Here is a 17,278-nt window from a genome sequence, read left to right on the forward strand (position 1 = left end):
TGACGATCCCTTGGGTATAGAGGAAGTGGATTCCAGATGGGGTATCCCGACCCTGTCTCTGCCCACAATCAAGAAATGGTCACCAAGGGTTATACAGATTAATTCCCTCACTGTAGAACATAACCTCAGGGCTCTTAATGGTAGGACCCCTTCCGACCCTGACGGGGCAATGACCTTTAATAGGTTAAGTAGCCCGTCAAGAATCGATTACATCTTATTAGACGTGGAACTATGGTGTGACCTAGTAGATATGGTGGTGACTCCTTCACAGGATAGTGACCATAACCCCCTATGCATGTCGATAAGATGGGGGAGGCGGAACACCATAGAGAGGATATCGCACCCGAAGTCTACTAAGGAGGTGATACCTTTCCAAGGGAATCGAAGACTCAAGTGGGAGAAGGTTCAGTCGCAGACTCATAATTTGATAAAAATCAGGACGTTTGTTGAAGATCTGAGTATAGAAATGGGAGTGTTTGATCCGGACCTAGCGCCTGCACAGGGCATACTTTTTTCCCAGGCGTATAATAGTTTAACGGAGAAACTTGGGGAATTCTTTCTCCTAAAAGGTAATAATAAGGTCAAGAGTGGTGGCAGGGTTAACAAAAAAATTATATCGAATAGTCCCTGGTACACGGCGAACTGTAAAACTTCAAGAAATGAGATCAGAATTGCCTTGCGTGAAAAGAACCAACTCCGGGTTAGTGTAGCCAGGAAAGATTACGCTAGGGCCTTGGAGCAAGCAAAACGTGTATGGGAAGAACAACACTGGCAAGACCTCAAGACAGCTTCCATAGGAAAGAATTCCTCGCTGTTTTGGGACCTGATCAACAAAGCCAGGTTGAACAGCTCTCGCCCTCTAGATAACCATATAACAGGTCAGCAATGGCACTCCCATTTTTCTTCAATTTATGGTGGGCCAGAAAATTCCAATATCCCTATTGGTTATGCCCCTAGTATTCACCCCAAGCTCCCGGTCAGGGAACCCTTTTCGACAGTTGAGGTGTTGTTAGCTATTAGTCACCTTACTCCTAAGAAAGCAGCAGGCCCAGATGGGATACCTGGTGATCTCCTCATGGAGGCCCCTGAGTTATGGGCTAACCTCATCGCAAAAATAATGAATCTCATCTCCCATGGCTACCCAGTCCCAGCTTCGTGGAAGGGAGCGGAGGTAATCACTGTCTTTAAGAAGGGTGACAGAGATGACCCTGCCAACTATAGACCAATCAGTTTGATTGACGTGCTACAGAAGGTGGTTGGCAGGGTAATTATATCTAGGGTCGGCACCTGGATGGAAGAATTGCATGTGTTGTCACACCTCCAAGCAGGGTTCAGGCAAAAGGTGGGCACGATGGACCAGGTCTTTCGCTTTTCCGCGATCTATTGGAAGTCGGTTACCATCAATAAAGGTAGTTTATACCTGGCTTTCATAGATCTTCGGATGGCCTTTGACCTGGTACCACGTGAGAGGCTGTGGGAGGTTTTGAAGAATATGGGATTTCCTGGCCCCCTCCTAAGTTTAATTGTGCATCTTCATGAAGGGAATTATGCCAGGATTAGGTGGGGTACCCAAGGGGAACTAACCGAAAAGATCCCCGTGAAGAGGGGTGTACGCCAGGGATGTGTCATGGCTCCCACTCTGTTCTCTCTTTTTGTGAATGGAGTGGTGGATTATTTAAGAGAAGAACCGGCTGATGCCCCATCCCTGGCAGGAGTTAAAATCCCCACACTCCTCTTCGCCGACGACACTATTTTAATTTCTAAGTCGCCGTCTGGCTTACAAAAGCTCCTGAACCGATTTAGCGCATTTTGCCTTGATAGAGGTCTTACCATCAATACTCTAAAAACTAAGCTCATGGCTCTAGCACCTTCACCTAGATTTAGAAATAATCTCTTACTTAATGGAGAGCCCTTGGAGCAGGTAGAATCATATGATTATCTGGGCATCAGGGTTAATAGTCGCATGAGCTGGAAGGATCACCTGGCTAAAATGGTGTTAAATTATAAAAGAACATCTGGGGCGGTTATGAGTGAATATCGTAAATCTAAAAGCAAGCCCCTCTCACCGCTCCTAACAATTTACGAAGGCCAAGTTCTCCCGTCCGCTTTATATGGCTCAGAACTGTGGGGGTTCGAAAACACTGTAGAGCTGGACAGGGCTGAAAACAAGTTTCTGAGAGACGCAGTAGCCCTTCCAGTCTCCACTCCCCTATTTCCTCTAAGGGCTGACATGGGCAGGCGCCCCCTTAAGGATATAGTGCGCTTACGCCCATTACTTTTCTGGGTTCGTCTGCGCAGGACAAGGGAGCTCCTGGATTATGCTGCCGCCCTAGATGAATTAATTCAGCTAAACACCAATAATAGGGTTAAGTGGCTGAGCAACTTGAAGCGGTTGGTGGTGCTCCTGGGTTTGAGCGACTCATGGGCAAACCAATCACCTCCGCCTAAGATGGTGATTAAAAAGCTCTACTGGAATCTAGTTCAGCAGGAAACACTTTCTAGTAGTTCTGTGGGCTCACTTACTGAGCGCTTATTGTCCTTTAAGTGGTCATGGCGCTTCGAACCCTTTTTGGATTACATCGAGCAGCCCCTAGATCGATCTCTTTACCTGAAGGTTAGACTCGGGATCCTCCCAGTAAATGCTTATATCTCGGGGTGGAAAAATAATGTCGGCAAAAGGAGCTCATGTCCTGGCTGTGCAGCCCCTACTGAGTCAGTGGCACATTTCTTTTTTGCTTGCCCGGCATATAGGGTTGCTAGGAGGATCTGGCTAAAACCACTATGTAAGAATATGGGTGTTAGATGCCATGCATCGGCTTTGCGGATACTTACCACCGATACCTCTTCAATTACTATGGTTTGTGGAGTTGCAAAATTTTTGGGCTCTGCTTGGCGCTCCCGCATGAGGTGTTACAAAACCCATTCTGAATCATTTATTAGTTCTGAAGCACTTGTTAGTTAAGAGTACTTGGTTAGGATGCTCATCATCCTGTCTTGTGACTGTACTTATTTTTAATGGTCTAATGCCAACTGTGTTTTATGAACCCTTGTTTTGAAATTTTTTAATTGTATTATGTTACTAATTGCTCTTTTATGATGAATTTCATCGAATAAAGAATTTGACAAAATGGGACCGTTTCAAAGTACCTAATCCCTCATAAACTTCTGAGAGGAAGCATGTAAAAAATCTACCTAATTTTCTGGAAAAGATAGAGGGAGGATTTTTGTTATCACCTCAGATGGGACTCGAACCCACAATCCCTGGCTTAGGAGGCCAGTGCCTTATCCATTAGGCCACTGAGGCACACATGCATAGCTCTTTTCTAGAGACATTATTTAAATGTATTCTATGGTCAGACACCGGTGTGTGCACACAGGGCATTTCTCACTTCTCTCTATAAGTAAACTTCCCATTTTCATCCTCTTCCATCCCCGACTTTAACGCTCTCTTCTATGCTATAATGGAGACTTTGCAATTTTAGCAAGTGGAGAGAAATTGGAGAACCACTTTCGACTCCACACTTCTTCTTTACTTACTTCTTTTCTCAATATACTGGGCTTAGAAAATGGTATCAAGCCATCCTTATCATCAGCAGGACACGGAAAGAGGCACCAAGTCTCCTAGCCAAGTTCAACCACACTCTGCAACTTAACCATTGCACTACAAATTAGGCAACGGGGGCATCAGCAAAGGCAGCCAATGTGCCGATCCTTTATACATTTTGTGTAGCACTTTTCTTACTCGGAGGCAAAATCAGCACTTTAACTGCCCAAATCATACAGACTTTACACATGTAGCACTCTATGCACACATAGGCACACACCTTGCAGTTCTTCTACACACACTTAAGCTAAAAACCCATTCTGTCACGTCAAAATTCTGCAAACCTATTACATATTCAGTGCGTCGGCATAGAAGCACTTTTTAATGCCACTAAAATGCACAAGTAGTTAGACTGAAGATGCAACCTGAATGAGTTTACAGTATGCACTCCACTTTATTAATGATTAGTAATGAGAAAGTGAGGACTACAAGAGTATTGGAAAATACTTTTTCCACTCTGAATGTAAAGCAGATTGTGTTACCATTGGCCAAAACGGCCACAAAGGGACTCGAACCCTCAATCTTCTGATCCGAAATCATACGCCTTATCCATTAGGCCACGCGGTCCTCCGTTCACCTGAGATGATTTTTATCATGTAGGTGGTATGCATGGATGGAGAACATATTATTGAAAGGTATTCAGGTTTACATCCCATAGTATTCTTTCAGCTCTTTTCGCTGGAAGCACTTTTTTGGAATCTATATATTGAGAATTTTATGAGTACGATATGCTTTTGTTTTCCTTTTTGCATACAAACCTCTTTCCTCATGAGTTTAAAGCTCATTTGTATGCTCTACATAGCTCTGGTCGTTTCCAGACGTGGAGTGAAACTGTTTTGAAAGTAGTACAAATTGCTCCTTCCTGCATATGCTAATTTTTCACACTCACATAGGTTGTATAAGTTTTATGAATCCTGGCTTGACCTATTCAAGTAGCTGAAAGCCTGTCACCACCTCTAGAAACAAGATTCACACCAATCCAATTCAAATCAATTTTTTCCAAAGGAATATGTTCTGGCCGGTCGAAAATGCATCTCACAAAAATAGGCATTTAAAAATCTACTTTGCAGTTTCAGAACACTAACATGACTGTGAAGTGTACACAAGTAAAACGGGACAGTTTCAAAGTACCTAATCCCTCATAAACTTCTGAGAGGAAGCATGTAATAAATCTACCTAATTTTCTGGAAAAGATAGAGGGAGGATTTTTGTTATCACCTCAGATGGGAGTCGAACCCACAATCCCTGGCTTAGGAGGCCAGTGCCTTATCCATTAGGCCACTGAGGCACACATGCATAGTTCTTTTCTAGAGGCATTATTTAAATGTATTCTATGGTCAGACACCGGTGTGTGCACACAGGGCATTTCTCACTTCTCTCTATAAGTAAACTTCCCATTTTCATCCTCTTCCATCCCCGACTTTAACGCTCTCTTCTATGCTATAATGGAGACTTTGCAATTTTAGCAAGTGGAGAGAAATTGGAGAACCACTTTCGACTCCACACTTCTTCTTCACTTACTTCTTTTCTCAATATACTGGGCTTAGAAAATGGTATCAAGCCATCCTTATCATCAGTAGGACACGGAAAGAGGCACTAAGTCTCCTAACCAAGTTCAACCACACTCTGCAACTTAACCATTGCACTACAAATTAGGCAACGGGGGCATCAGCAAAGGCAGCCAATGTGCCGATCCTTTATACATTTTGTGTAGTACTTTTCTTACTCGGAGGCAAAATCAGCACTTTAACTGCCCAAATCATACAGATTTTACACATGTAGCACTCTATGCACACATAGGCACACACCTTGCAGTTCTTCTACACACACTTAAGCTAAAAACCCATTCTGTCACGTCAAAATTCTGCAAACCTATTACATATTCAGTGCGTCGGCATAGAAGCACTTTTTAATGCCACTAAAACGCACAAGTAGTTAGACTGAAGATGCAACCTGAATGAGTTTACAGTATGTACTCCACTTTATTAATGATTAGTAATGAGAAAGTGAGGACTACAAGAGTATTGGAAAAGACTTTTTCCACTCTGAATGTAAAGCAGATTGTGTGACCATTGGCCAGAAACGACCACGAAGGGACTCGAACCCTCAACCTTCTGATCCGAAGTCAGACGCCTTATCCATTAGGCCATGCGGTCATGCGTCCACCAGAGATGATTTTTATCATGTAGGTGGTATGCATGGATGGAGAACATATTATTGAAAGGTATTCAGGTTTACATCCCATAGTGTTCTTTCAGCTCTTTTCGTTGGAAGCACTTTTTTGGAATCTATATATTGAGAATTTTATGAGTACGATATGCTTTTGTTTTCCTTTTTCCATACAAACCTCTTTCCTCATGAGTTTAAAGCTCATTTGTATGCTCTACATAGCTCTGGACGTTTCCAGACGTGGAGTGAAACTGTTTTGAAAGTAGTACAAATTGCTCCTTCCTGCATATGCTAATTTTTCACACTCACATAGGTTGTATAAGTTTTATGAATCCTGGCTTGACCTATTCAAGTAGCTGAAAGCCTGTCACCACCTCTAGAAACAAGATTCACACCAATCCAATTCATATCATTTTTTCCAAAGGAATATGTTCTGGCCGGTCGAAAATGCATCTCACAAAAATAGGCATTTAAAAACTGTACTTTGCAGTTTCAGAACACTAACATGACTGTGAAGTGTACACAAGTAAAATGGGACCGTTTCAAAGTACCTAATCCCTCATAAACTTCTGAGAGGAAGCATGTAAAAAATCTACCTAATTTTCTGGAAAAGAAAGAGGAAGGATTTTTGTTATCCCCTCAGATGGGACTTGAACCCACAATCCCTGGCTTAGGAGGCCAGTGCCTTATCCATTAGGCCACTGAGGCACACATGCATAGCTCTTTTCTAGAGGCATTATTTAAATGTATTCTATGGTCAGACACCGGTGTGTGCACACAGGGCATTTCTCACTTCTCTCTATAAGTAAACTTCCCATTTTCATCCTCTTCCATCCCCGACTTTAACGCTCTCTTCTATGCTATAATGGAGACTTTGCAATTTTAGCAAGTGGAGAGAAATTGGAGAACCACTTTCGACTCCACACTTCTTCTTCACTTACTTCTTTTCTCAATATACTGGGCTTAGAAAATGGTATCAAGCCATCCTTATCATCAGTAGGACACGGAAAGAGGCACTAAGTCTCCTAACCAAGTTGCTCACACTCTGCAACTTAACCATTGCACTACAAATTAGGCAACGGGGGCATCAGCAAAGGCAGCCAATGTGCCGATCCTTTATACATTTTGTGTAGTACTTTTCTTACTCGGAGGCAAAATCAGCACTTTAACTGCCCAAATCATACAGATTTTACACATGTAGCACTCTATGCACACATAGGCACACACCTTGCAGTTCTTCTACACACACTTAAGCTAAAAACCCATTCTGTCACGTCAAAATTCTGCAAACCTATTACATATTCAGTGCGTCGGCATAGAAGCACTTTTTAATGCCACTAAAATGCACAAGTAGTTAGACTGAAGATGCAACCTGAATGAGTTTACAGTATGTACTCCACTTTATTAATGATTAGTAATGAGAAAGTGAGGATTACAAGAGTATTGGAAAAGACTTTTTCCACTCTGAATGTAAAGCAGATTGTGTGACCATTGGCCAAAAACGACCACGAAGGGACTCGAACCCTCAATCTTCTGATCCAAAGTCAGACGCCTTATCCATTAGGCCACGCGGTCATCCGTCCACCTGAGATGATTTTTATCATGTAGGTGGTATGCATGGATGGAGAACATATTATTGAAAGGTATTCAGGTTTACATCCCATAGTGTTCTTTTAGCTCTTTTCGCTGGAAGCACTTTTTTGGAATCTATATATTGAGAATTTTATGAGTACGATATGCTTTTGTTTTCCTTTTTCCATACAAACCTCTTTCCTCATGAGTTTAAAGCTCATTTGTATGCTCTACATAGCTCTGGACGTTTCCAGACGTGGAGTGAAACTGTTTTGAAAGTAGTACAAATTGCTCCTTCCTGCATATGCTAATTTTTCACACTCACATAGGTTGTATAAGTTTTATGAATCCTGGCTTGACCTATTCAAGTAGCTGAAAGCCTGTCACCACCTCTAGAAACAAGATTCACACCAATCCAATTCATATCATTTTTTCCAAACGAATATGTTCTGGCCGGTCGAAAATGCATCTCACAAAAATAGGCATTTAAAAATCTACTTTGCAGTTTCAGAACACTAACGTGACTGTGAAGTGTACACAAGTAAAATGGGACCGTTTCAAAGTACCTAATCCCTCATAAACTTCTGAGAGGAAGCATGTAATAAATCTACCTAATTTTCTGGAAAAGAAAGAGGGAGGATTTTTGTTATCACCTCAGATGGGACTTGAACCCACAATCCCTGGCTTAGGAGGCCAGTGCCTTATACATTAGGCCACTGAGGCGCACATGCATAGCTCTTTTCTAGAGGCATTATTTAAATGTATTCTATGGTCAGACACTGGTGTGTGCACACAGGGCATTTCTCACTTCTCTCTATAAGTAAACTTCCCATTTTCATCCTCTTCCATCCCCGACTTTAACGCTCTCTTCTATGCTATAATGGAGACTTTGCAATTTTAGCAAGTGGAGAGAAATTGGAGAACCACTTTCGACTCCACACTTCTTCTTCACTTACTTCTTTTCTCAATATACTGGGCTTAGAAAATGGTATCAAGCCATCCTTATCATCAGCAGGACACGGAAAGAGGCACCAAGTCTACTAACCAAGTTCAACCACACTCTGCAACTTAACCATTGCACTACAAATTAGGCAACGGGGGCATCAGCAAAGGCAGCCAATGTGCCGATCCTTTATACATTTTGTGTAGTACTTTTCTTACTCGGAGGCAAAATCAGCACTTTAACTGCCCAAATCATACAGACTTTACACATGTAGCACTCTATGCACACATAGGCACACACCTTGCAGTTCTTCTACACACACTTAAGCTAAAAACCCATTCTGTCACGTCAAAATTCTGCAAACCTATTACATATTCAGTGCGTCGGCATAGAAGCACTTTTTAATGCCACTAAAATGCACAAGTAGTTAGACTGAAGATGCAACCTGAATGAGTTTACATTATGTACTCCACTTTATTAATGATTAGTAATGAGAAAGTGAGGACTACAAGAGTATTGGAAAAGACTTTTTCCGCCTCTGAATGTAAAGCAGATTGTGTGACCATTGGCCAAAAACAACCACAAAGGGACTCGAACCCTTAATCTTCTGATCCAAAGTCAGACGCCTTATCCATTAGGCCACGCGGTCATCCATCCACCTGAGATGATTTTTATCATGTAGGTGGTATGCATGGATGGAGAACATATTATTGAAAGGTATTCAGGTTTACATCCCATAGTGTTCTTTCAGCTCTTTTCTCTGGAAGCACTTTTTTGGAATCTATATATTGAGTATTTTATGAGTACGATATGCTTTTGTTTTCCTTTTTGCAGACAAACCTCTTTCCTCATGCGTTTAAAGCTCATTTGCATTCTCTACATAACTCTGGAAGTTTCCAGACGTGGAGTGAAACTGTTTTCAAAGTAGGACAAATTGCTCCTTCCTGCATATGCTAATTTTTCACACTCACATAGGTTGTATAAGTTTTATGAATCCTGGCTTGACCTATTCAAGTAGCTGAAAGCCTGTCACCACCTCTAGAAACAAGATTCACAGAAATCCAATTCAAATAATTTTTTCCAAAGGAATATGTTCTGGCCGGTCGAAAATGCATCTCACAAAAATAGGCATTTAAAAATATACTTTGCAGTTTCAGAACACTAACATGACTGTGAAGTGTACACAAGTAAAATGGGTCCGTTTCAAAGTAACTAATCCCTCATAAACTTCTGAGAGGAAGCATGTAATAAATCTCCCTAATTTTCTGGAAAAGAAAGAGGGAGGATTTTTGTTATTACCTCAGATGGGACTCGAACCCACAATCCCTGGCTTAGGAGGCCAGTGCCTTATCCATTGGGCCACTGAGGCACAAATGCATAGCTCTTTTCTAGAGACATTATTTAAATGTATTCTATGGTCAGACACCGGTGTGTGCACACAGGGCATTTCTCACTTCTCTCTATAAGTAAACTTCCCATTTTCATCCTCTTCCATCCCCGACTTTAACGCTCTCTTCTATGCTATAATGGAGACTTTGCAATTTTAGCAAGTGGAGAGAAATTGGAGAACCACTTTCGACTCCACACTTCTTCTTCACTTACTTCTTTTCTCAATATACTGAGCTTAGAAAATGGTATCAAGCCATCCTTATCATCAGTAGGACACGGAAAGAGGCACTAAGTCTCCTAACCAAGTTCAACCACACTCTGCAACTTAACCATTGCACTACAAATTAGGCAACGGGGGCATCAGCAAAGGCAGCCAATGTGCCGATCCTTTATACATTTTGTGTAGTACTTTTCTTACTCGGAGGCAAAATCAGCACTTTAACTGCCCAAATCATACAGATTTTACACATGTACCACTCTATGCACACATAGGCACACACCTTGCAGTTCTTCTACACACACTTAAGCTAAAAACCCATTCTGTCACGTCAAAATTCTGCAAACCTATTACATATTCAGTGCGTCGGCATAGAAGCACTTTTTAATGCCACTAAAATGCACAAGTAGTTAGACTGAAGATGCAACCTGAATGAGTTTACAGTATGTACTCCACTTTATTAATGATTAGTAATGAGAAAGTGAGGACTACAAGAGTATTGGAAAAGACTTTTTCCGCCTCTGAATGTAAAGCAGATTGTGTGACCATTGGCCAAAAACGACCACAAAGGGACTCGAACCCTTAATCTTCTGATCCAAAGTCAGACGCCTTATCCATTAGGCCACGCGGTCATCCATCCACCTGAGATGATTTTTATCATGTAGGTGGTATGCATGGATGGAGAACATATTATTGAAAGGTATTCAGGTTTACATCCCATAGTGTTCTTTCAGCTCTTTTCTCTGGAAGCACTTTTTTGGAATCTATATATTGAGTATTTTATGAGTACGGTATGCTTTTGTTTTCCTTTTTGCAGACAAACCTCTTTCCTCATGCGTTTAAAGCTCATTTGCATTCTCTACATAACTCTGGAAGTTTCCAGACGTGGAGTGAAACTGTTTTCAAAGTAGGACAAATTGCTCCTTCCTGCATATGCTAATTTTTCACACTCACATAGGTTGTATAAGTTTTATGAATCCTGGCTTGACCTATTCAAGTAGCTGAAAGCCTGTCACCACCTCTAGAAACAAGATTCACAGAAATCCAATTCAAATAATTTTTTCCAAAGGAATATGTTCTGGCCGGTCGAAAATGCATCTCACAAAAATAGGCATTTAAAAATATACTTTGCAGTTTCAGAACACTAACATGACTGTGAAGTGTACACAAGTAAAATGGGTCCGTTTCAAAGTACCTAATCCCTCATAAACTTCTGAGAGGAAGCATGTAATAAATCTACCTAATTTTCTGGAAAAGAAAGAGGGAGGATTTTTGTTATCACCTCAGATGGGACTCGAACCCACAATCCCTGGCGTAGGAGGCCAGTGCCTTATCCATTAGGCCACTGAGGCACACATGCATAGCTCTTTTCTAGAGGCATTATTTAAATGTATTCTATGGTCAGACACCGGTGTGTGCACACAGGGCATTTCTCACTTCTCTCTATAAGTAAACTTCCCATTTTCATCCTCTTCCATCCCCGACTTTAACGCTCTCGTCTATGCTATAATGGAGACTTTGCAATTTTAGCAAGTGGAGAGAAATTGGAGAACCACTTTCGACTCCACACTTCTTCTTCACTTACTTCTTTTCTCAATATACTGGGCTTAGAAAATGGTATCAAGCCATCCTTATCATCAGTAGGACACGGAAAGAGGCACTAAGTCTCCTAACCAAGTTCAACCACACTCTGCAACTTAACCATTGCACTACAAATTAGGCAACGGGGGCATCAGCAAAGGCAGTCAATGTGCCGATCCTTTATACATTTTGTGTAGTACTTTTCTTACTCGGAGGCAAAATCAGCACTTTAACTGCCCAAATCATACAGATTTTACACATGTACCACTCTATGCACACATAGGCACACAGCTTGCAGTTCTTCTACACACACTTAAGCTAAAAACCCATTCTGTCACGTCAAAATTCTGCAAACCTATTACATATTCAGTGCGTCGGCTTAGAAGCACTTTTTAATGCCACTAAAATGCACAAGTAGTTAGACTGAAGATGCAACCTGAATGAGTTTACAGTATGTACTCCACTTTATTAATGATTAGTAATGAGAAAGTGAGGATTACAAGAGTATTGGAAAAGACTTTTTCCACTCTGAATGTAAAGCAGATTGTGTGACCATTGGCCAAAAACGACCACGAAGGGACTCGAACCCTCAATCTTCTGATCCAAAGTCAGACGCCTTATCCATTAGGCCACGCGGTCATCCGTCCACCTGAGATGATTTTTATCATGTAGGTGGTATGCATGGATGGAGAACATATTATTGAAAGGTATTCAGGTTTACATCCCATAGTGTTCTTTTAGCTCTTTTCGCTGGAAGCACTTTTTTGGAATCTATATATTGAGAATTTTATGAGTACGATATGCTTTTGTTTTCCTTTTTCCATACAAACCTCTTTCCTCATGAGTTTAAAGCTCATTTGTATGCTCTACATAGCTCTGGACGTTTCCAGACGTGGAGTGAAACTGTTTTGAAAGTAGTACAAATTGCTCCTTCCTGCATATGCTAATTTTTCACACTCACATAGGTTGTATAAGTTTTATGAATCCTGGCTTGACCTATTCAAGTAGCTGAAAGCCTGTCACCACCTCTAGAAACAAGATTCACAGAAATCCAATTCAAATAATTTTTTCCAAAGGAATATGTTCTGGCCGGTCGAAAATGCATCTCACAAAAATAGGCATTTAAAAATATACTTTGCAGTTTCAGAACACTAACATGACTGTGAAGTGTACACAAGTAAAATGGGTCCGTTTCAAAGTAACTAATCCCTCATAAACTTCTGAGAGGAAGCATGTAATAAATCTCCCTAATTTTCTGGAAAAGAAAGAGGGAGGATTTTTGTTATTACCTCAGATGGGACTCGAACCCACAATCCCTGGCTTAGGAGGCCCGTGCCTTATCCATTAGGCCACTGAGGCACACATGCATAGCTCTTTTCTAGAGACATTATTTAAATGTATTCTATGGTCAGACACCGGTGTGTGCACACAGGGCATTTCTCACTTCTCTCTATAAGTAAACTTCCCATTTTCATCCTCTTCCATCCCCGACTTTAACGCTCTCTTCTATGCTATAATGGAGACTTTGCAATTTTAGCAAGTGGAGAGAAATTGGAGAACCACTTTCGACTCCACACTTCTTCTTCACTTACTTCTTTTCTCAATATACTGGGCTTAGAAAATGGTATCAAGCCATCCTTATCATCAGTAGGACACGGAAAGAGGCACTAAGTCTCCTAACCAAGTTCAACCACACTCTGCAACTTAACCATTGCACTACAAATTAGGCAACGGGGGCATCAGCAAAGGCAGCCAATGTGCCGATCCTTTATACATTTTGTGTAGTACTTTTCTTACTCGGAGGCAAAATCAGCACTTTAACTGCCCAAATCATACAGATTTTACACATGTACCACTCTATGCACACATAGGCACACACCTTGCAGTTCTTCTACACACACTTAAGCTAAAAACCCATTCTGTCACGTCAAAATTCTGCAAACCTATTACATATTCAGTGCGTCGGCATAGAAGCACTTTTTAATGCCACTAAAATGCACAAGTAGTTAGACTGAAGATGCAACCTGAATGAGTTTACAGTATGTACTCCACTTTATTAATGATTAGTAATGAGAAAGTGAGGACTACAAGAGTATTGGAAAAGACTTTTTCCACTCTGAATGTAAAGCAGATTGTGTGACCATTGGCCAAAAACGACCACGAAGGGACTCGAACCCTCAATCTTCTGATCCAAAGTCAGACGCCTTATCCATTAGGCCACGCGGTCATCCGTTCACCTGAGATGATTTTTATCATGTAGGTGGTATGCATGGATGGAGAACATATTATTGAAAGGTATTCAGGTTTACATCCCATAGTGTTCTTTCAGCTCTTTTCGCTGGAAGCACTTTTTTGGAATCTATATATTGAGAATTTCATGAGTACGATATGCTTTTGTTTTCCTTTTTGCATACAAACCTCTTTCCTCATGAGTTTAAAGCTCATTTGTATGCTCTACATAGCTCTGGACGTTTCCAGACGTGGAGTGAAACTGTTTTGAAAGTAGTACAAATTGCTCCTTCCTGCATATGCTAATTTTTCACACTCACATAGGTTGTATAAGTTTTATGAATCCTGGCTTGACCTATTCAAGTAGCTGAAAGCCTGTCACCACCTCTAGAAACAAGATTCACACCAATCAAATTCATATCATTTTTTCCAAAGGAATATGTTCTGGCCGGTCGAAAATGCATCTCACAAAAATAGGCATTTAAAAATCTACTTTGCAGTTTCAGAACACTAACATGACTGTGAAGTGTACACAAGTAAAATGGGACAGTTTCAAAGTACCTAATCCCTCATAAACTTCTGAGAGGAAGCATGTAATAAATCTACCTAATTTTCTGGAAAAGAAAGAGGGAGGATTTTTGTTATCACCTCAGATGGGACTCGAACCCACAATCCCTGGCGTAGGAGGCCAGTGCCTTATCCATTAGGCCACTGAGGCACACATGCATAGCTCTTTTCTAGAGGCATTATTTAAATGTATTCTATGGTCAGACACCGGTGTGTGCACACAGGGCATTTCTCACTTCTCTCTATAAGTAAACTTCCCATTTTCATCCTCTTCCATCCCCGACTTTAACGCTCTCGTCTATGCTATAATGGAGACTTTGCAATTTTAGCAAGTGGAGAGAAATTGGAGAACCACTTTCGACTCCACACTTCTTCTTCACTTACTTCTTTTCTCAATATACTGGGCTTAGAAAATGGTATCAAGCCATCCTTATCATCAGTAGGACACGGAAAGAGGCACTAAGTCTCCTAACCAAGTTCAACCACACTCTGCAACTTAACCATTGCACTACAAATTAGGCAACGGGGGCATCAGCAAAGGCAGTCAATGTGCCGATCCTTTATACATTTTGTGTAGTACTTTTCTTACTCGGAGGCAAAATCAGCATTTAACTGCCCAAATCATACAGATTTTACACATGTACCACTCTATGCACACATAGGCACAACCCTTGCAGTTCTTCTACACACACTTAAGCTAAAACCCCATTGTGTCACGTCAAAATTCTGCAAACCTATTACATATTCAGTGCGTCGGCATAGAAGCACTTTTTAATGCCACTAAAATGCACAAGTCGTTAGACTGAAGATGCAACCTGAATGAGTTTACAGTATGTACTCCACTTTATTAATGATTAGTAAGGAGAAAGTGAGGACTACAAGAGTATTGGAAAATACTTTTTCCACTCTGAATGTAAAGCAGATTGTGTGACCATTGGCCAAAAACGACCACGAAGGGACTCGAACCCTCAATCTTCTGATCCGACGTCAGACGCCTTATCCATTAGGCCACGCGGTAAACCGTTCACCTGAGATGATTTTTATCATGTAGGTGGTATGCATGGATGGAGAACATATTATTGAAACGTATTCAGGTTTACATCCCATAGTGTTCTTTCAGCTCTTTTCGCTGGAAGCACTTTTTTGGAATCTATATATTGAGAATTTTATGAGTACGATATGCTTTTGTTTTCCTTTTTGCATACAAACCTCTTTCCTCATGAGTTTAAAGCTCATTTGTATGCTCTACATAGCTCTGGACGTTTCCAGACGTGGAGTGAAACTGTTTTGAAAGTAGTACAAATTGCTCCTTCCTGCATATGCTAATTTTTCACACTCACATAGGTTGTATAAGTTTTATGAATCCTGGCTTGACCTATTCAAGTAGCTGAAAGCCTGTCACCACCTCTAGAAACAAGATTCACACCAATCCAATTCAAATCATTTTTTCCAAAAGAATATGTTCTGGCCGGTCGAAAATGCATCTCACAAAAATAGGCATTTAAAAATCTACTTTGCAGTTTCAGAACACTAACATGACTGTGAAGTGTACACAAGTAAAATGGGACAGTTTCAAAGTACCTAATCCCTCATAAACTTCCGAGAGGAAGCATGTAATAAATCTTCCTAATTTTCTGGAAAAGATAGAGGGAGGATTTTTGTTATCACTTCAGATGGGACTCAAACCCACAATCCCTGGCTTAGGAAGCCAGTGCCTTATCCATTAGGCCACTGAGGCACACATGCATAGCTCTTTTTTAGAGGCATTATTTAAATGTATTCTATGGTAAGACAACGGTGTGTGCACACAGGGCATTTCTCACTTCTCTCTATAAGTAAACTTCCCATTTTCATCCTCTTCCATCCCCGACTTTAACGCTCTCTTCTATGCTATAATGGAGACTTTGCAATTTTAGCAAGTGGAGAGAAATTGGAGAACCACTTTCGACTCCACACTTCTTCTTCACTTACTTCTTTTCTCAATATACTGGGCTTAGAAAATGGTATCAAGCCATCCTTATCATCAGTAGGACACGGAAAGAGGCACTAAGTCTCCTAACCAAGTTCAACCACACTCTGCAACTTAACCATTGCACTACAAATTAGGCAATGGGGGCATCAGCAAAGGCAGCCAATGTGCCGATCCTTTATACATTTTGTGTAGTACTTTTCCTACTCGGAGGCAAAATCAGCACTTTAACTGCCCAAATCATACAGATTTTACACATGTACCACTCTATGCACACATAGGCACACACCTTGCAGTTCTTCTACACACACTTAAGCTAAAAACCCATTCTGTCACGTCAAAATTCTGCAAACCTATTACATATTCAGTGCGTCGGCATAGAAGCACTTTTTAATGCCACTAAAATGCACAAGTAGTTAGACTGAAGATGCAACCTGAATGAGTTTACAGTATGTACTCCACTTTATTAATGATTAGTAATGAGAAAGTGAGGAGTACAAGAGTATTGGAAAATACTTTTTCCACTCTGAATGTAAAGCAGATTGTGTGACCATTGGCCAAAAACGACCACGAAGGGACTCAAACCCTCAATCTTCTGATCCGAAGTCAGACGCCTTATCCATTAGGCCACGCGGTCATCCATTCACCTGAGATGATTTTTATCATGTAGGTGGTATGCATGGATGGAGAACATATTATTGAAAGGTATTCAGGTTTACATCCCATAGTGTTCTTTCAGCTCTTTTCGCTGGAAGCACTTTTTTGGAATCTATATATTGAGAATTTTATGAGTACGATATGCTTTTGTTTTCCTTTTTGCATACAAACCTCTTTCCTCATGAGTTTAAAGCTCATTTGTATGCTCTACATAGCTCTGGACGTTTCCAGACGTGGAGTGAAACTGTTTTGAAAGTAGTACAAATTGCTCCTTCCTGCATATGCTAATTTTTCACACTCACATAGGTTGTATAAGTTTTATGAATCATGGCTTGACCTATTCAAGTAGCTGAAAGCCTGTCACCACCTCTAGAAACAAGA

The 17,278-nt window shown here is 40.9% G+C and overlaps 7 non-coding genes across 7 annotated transcripts; all 7 read right to left on the bottom strand.

Annotated features, from left to right (window-relative positions):
• Nucleotides 1-3,231: 3,231 nt before the first annotated feature.
• On the bottom strand, nucleotides 3,232-3,304 carry TRNAR-CCU (transfer RNA arginine (anticodon CCU)). Its single transcript has one exon. It is a non-coding gene; the product is annotated as a tRNA-Arg (tRNA).
• Nucleotides 3,305-4,819: 1,515 nt separating this feature from the next.
• Nucleotides 4,820-4,892, bottom strand: TRNAR-CCU (transfer RNA arginine (anticodon CCU)). The gene has a single exon. It is a non-coding gene; the product is annotated as a tRNA-Arg (tRNA).
• A 795-nt stretch (nucleotides 4,893-5,687) lies between these two features.
• TRNAR-UCG (transfer RNA arginine (anticodon UCG)) lies at nucleotides 5,688-5,760 on the bottom strand. Its single transcript has one exon. It is a non-coding gene; the product is annotated as a tRNA-Arg (tRNA).
• Nucleotides 5,761-9,584: 3,824 nt separating this feature from the next.
• On the bottom strand, nucleotides 9,585-9,657 carry TRNAR-CCU (transfer RNA arginine (anticodon CCU)). Its single transcript has one exon. It is a non-coding gene; the product is annotated as a tRNA-Arg (tRNA).
• Nucleotides 9,658-11,173: 1,516 nt separating this feature from the next.
• On the bottom strand, nucleotides 11,174-11,246 carry TRNAR-CCU (transfer RNA arginine (anticodon CCU)). The gene has a single exon. It is a non-coding gene; the product is annotated as a tRNA-Arg (tRNA).
• Nucleotides 11,247-14,349: 3,103 nt separating this feature from the next.
• On the bottom strand, nucleotides 14,350-14,422 carry TRNAR-CCU (transfer RNA arginine (anticodon CCU)). The gene has a single exon. It is a non-coding gene; the product is annotated as a tRNA-Arg (tRNA).
• A 2,382-nt stretch (nucleotides 14,423-16,804) lies between these two features.
• Nucleotides 16,805-16,877, bottom strand: TRNAR-UCG (transfer RNA arginine (anticodon UCG)). The gene has a single exon. It is a non-coding gene; the product is annotated as a tRNA-Arg (tRNA).
• Between the last annotated feature and the right edge of the window lie 401 nt (nucleotides 16,878-17,278).

This window comes from Triturus cristatus, chromosome 4_1, assembly GCF_964204655.1.
Source record: "Triturus cristatus chromosome 4_1, aTriCri1.1, whole genome shotgun sequence".
Classification (NCBI taxonomy): domain Eukaryota; kingdom Metazoa; phylum Chordata; class Amphibia; order Caudata; family Salamandridae; genus Triturus; species Triturus cristatus.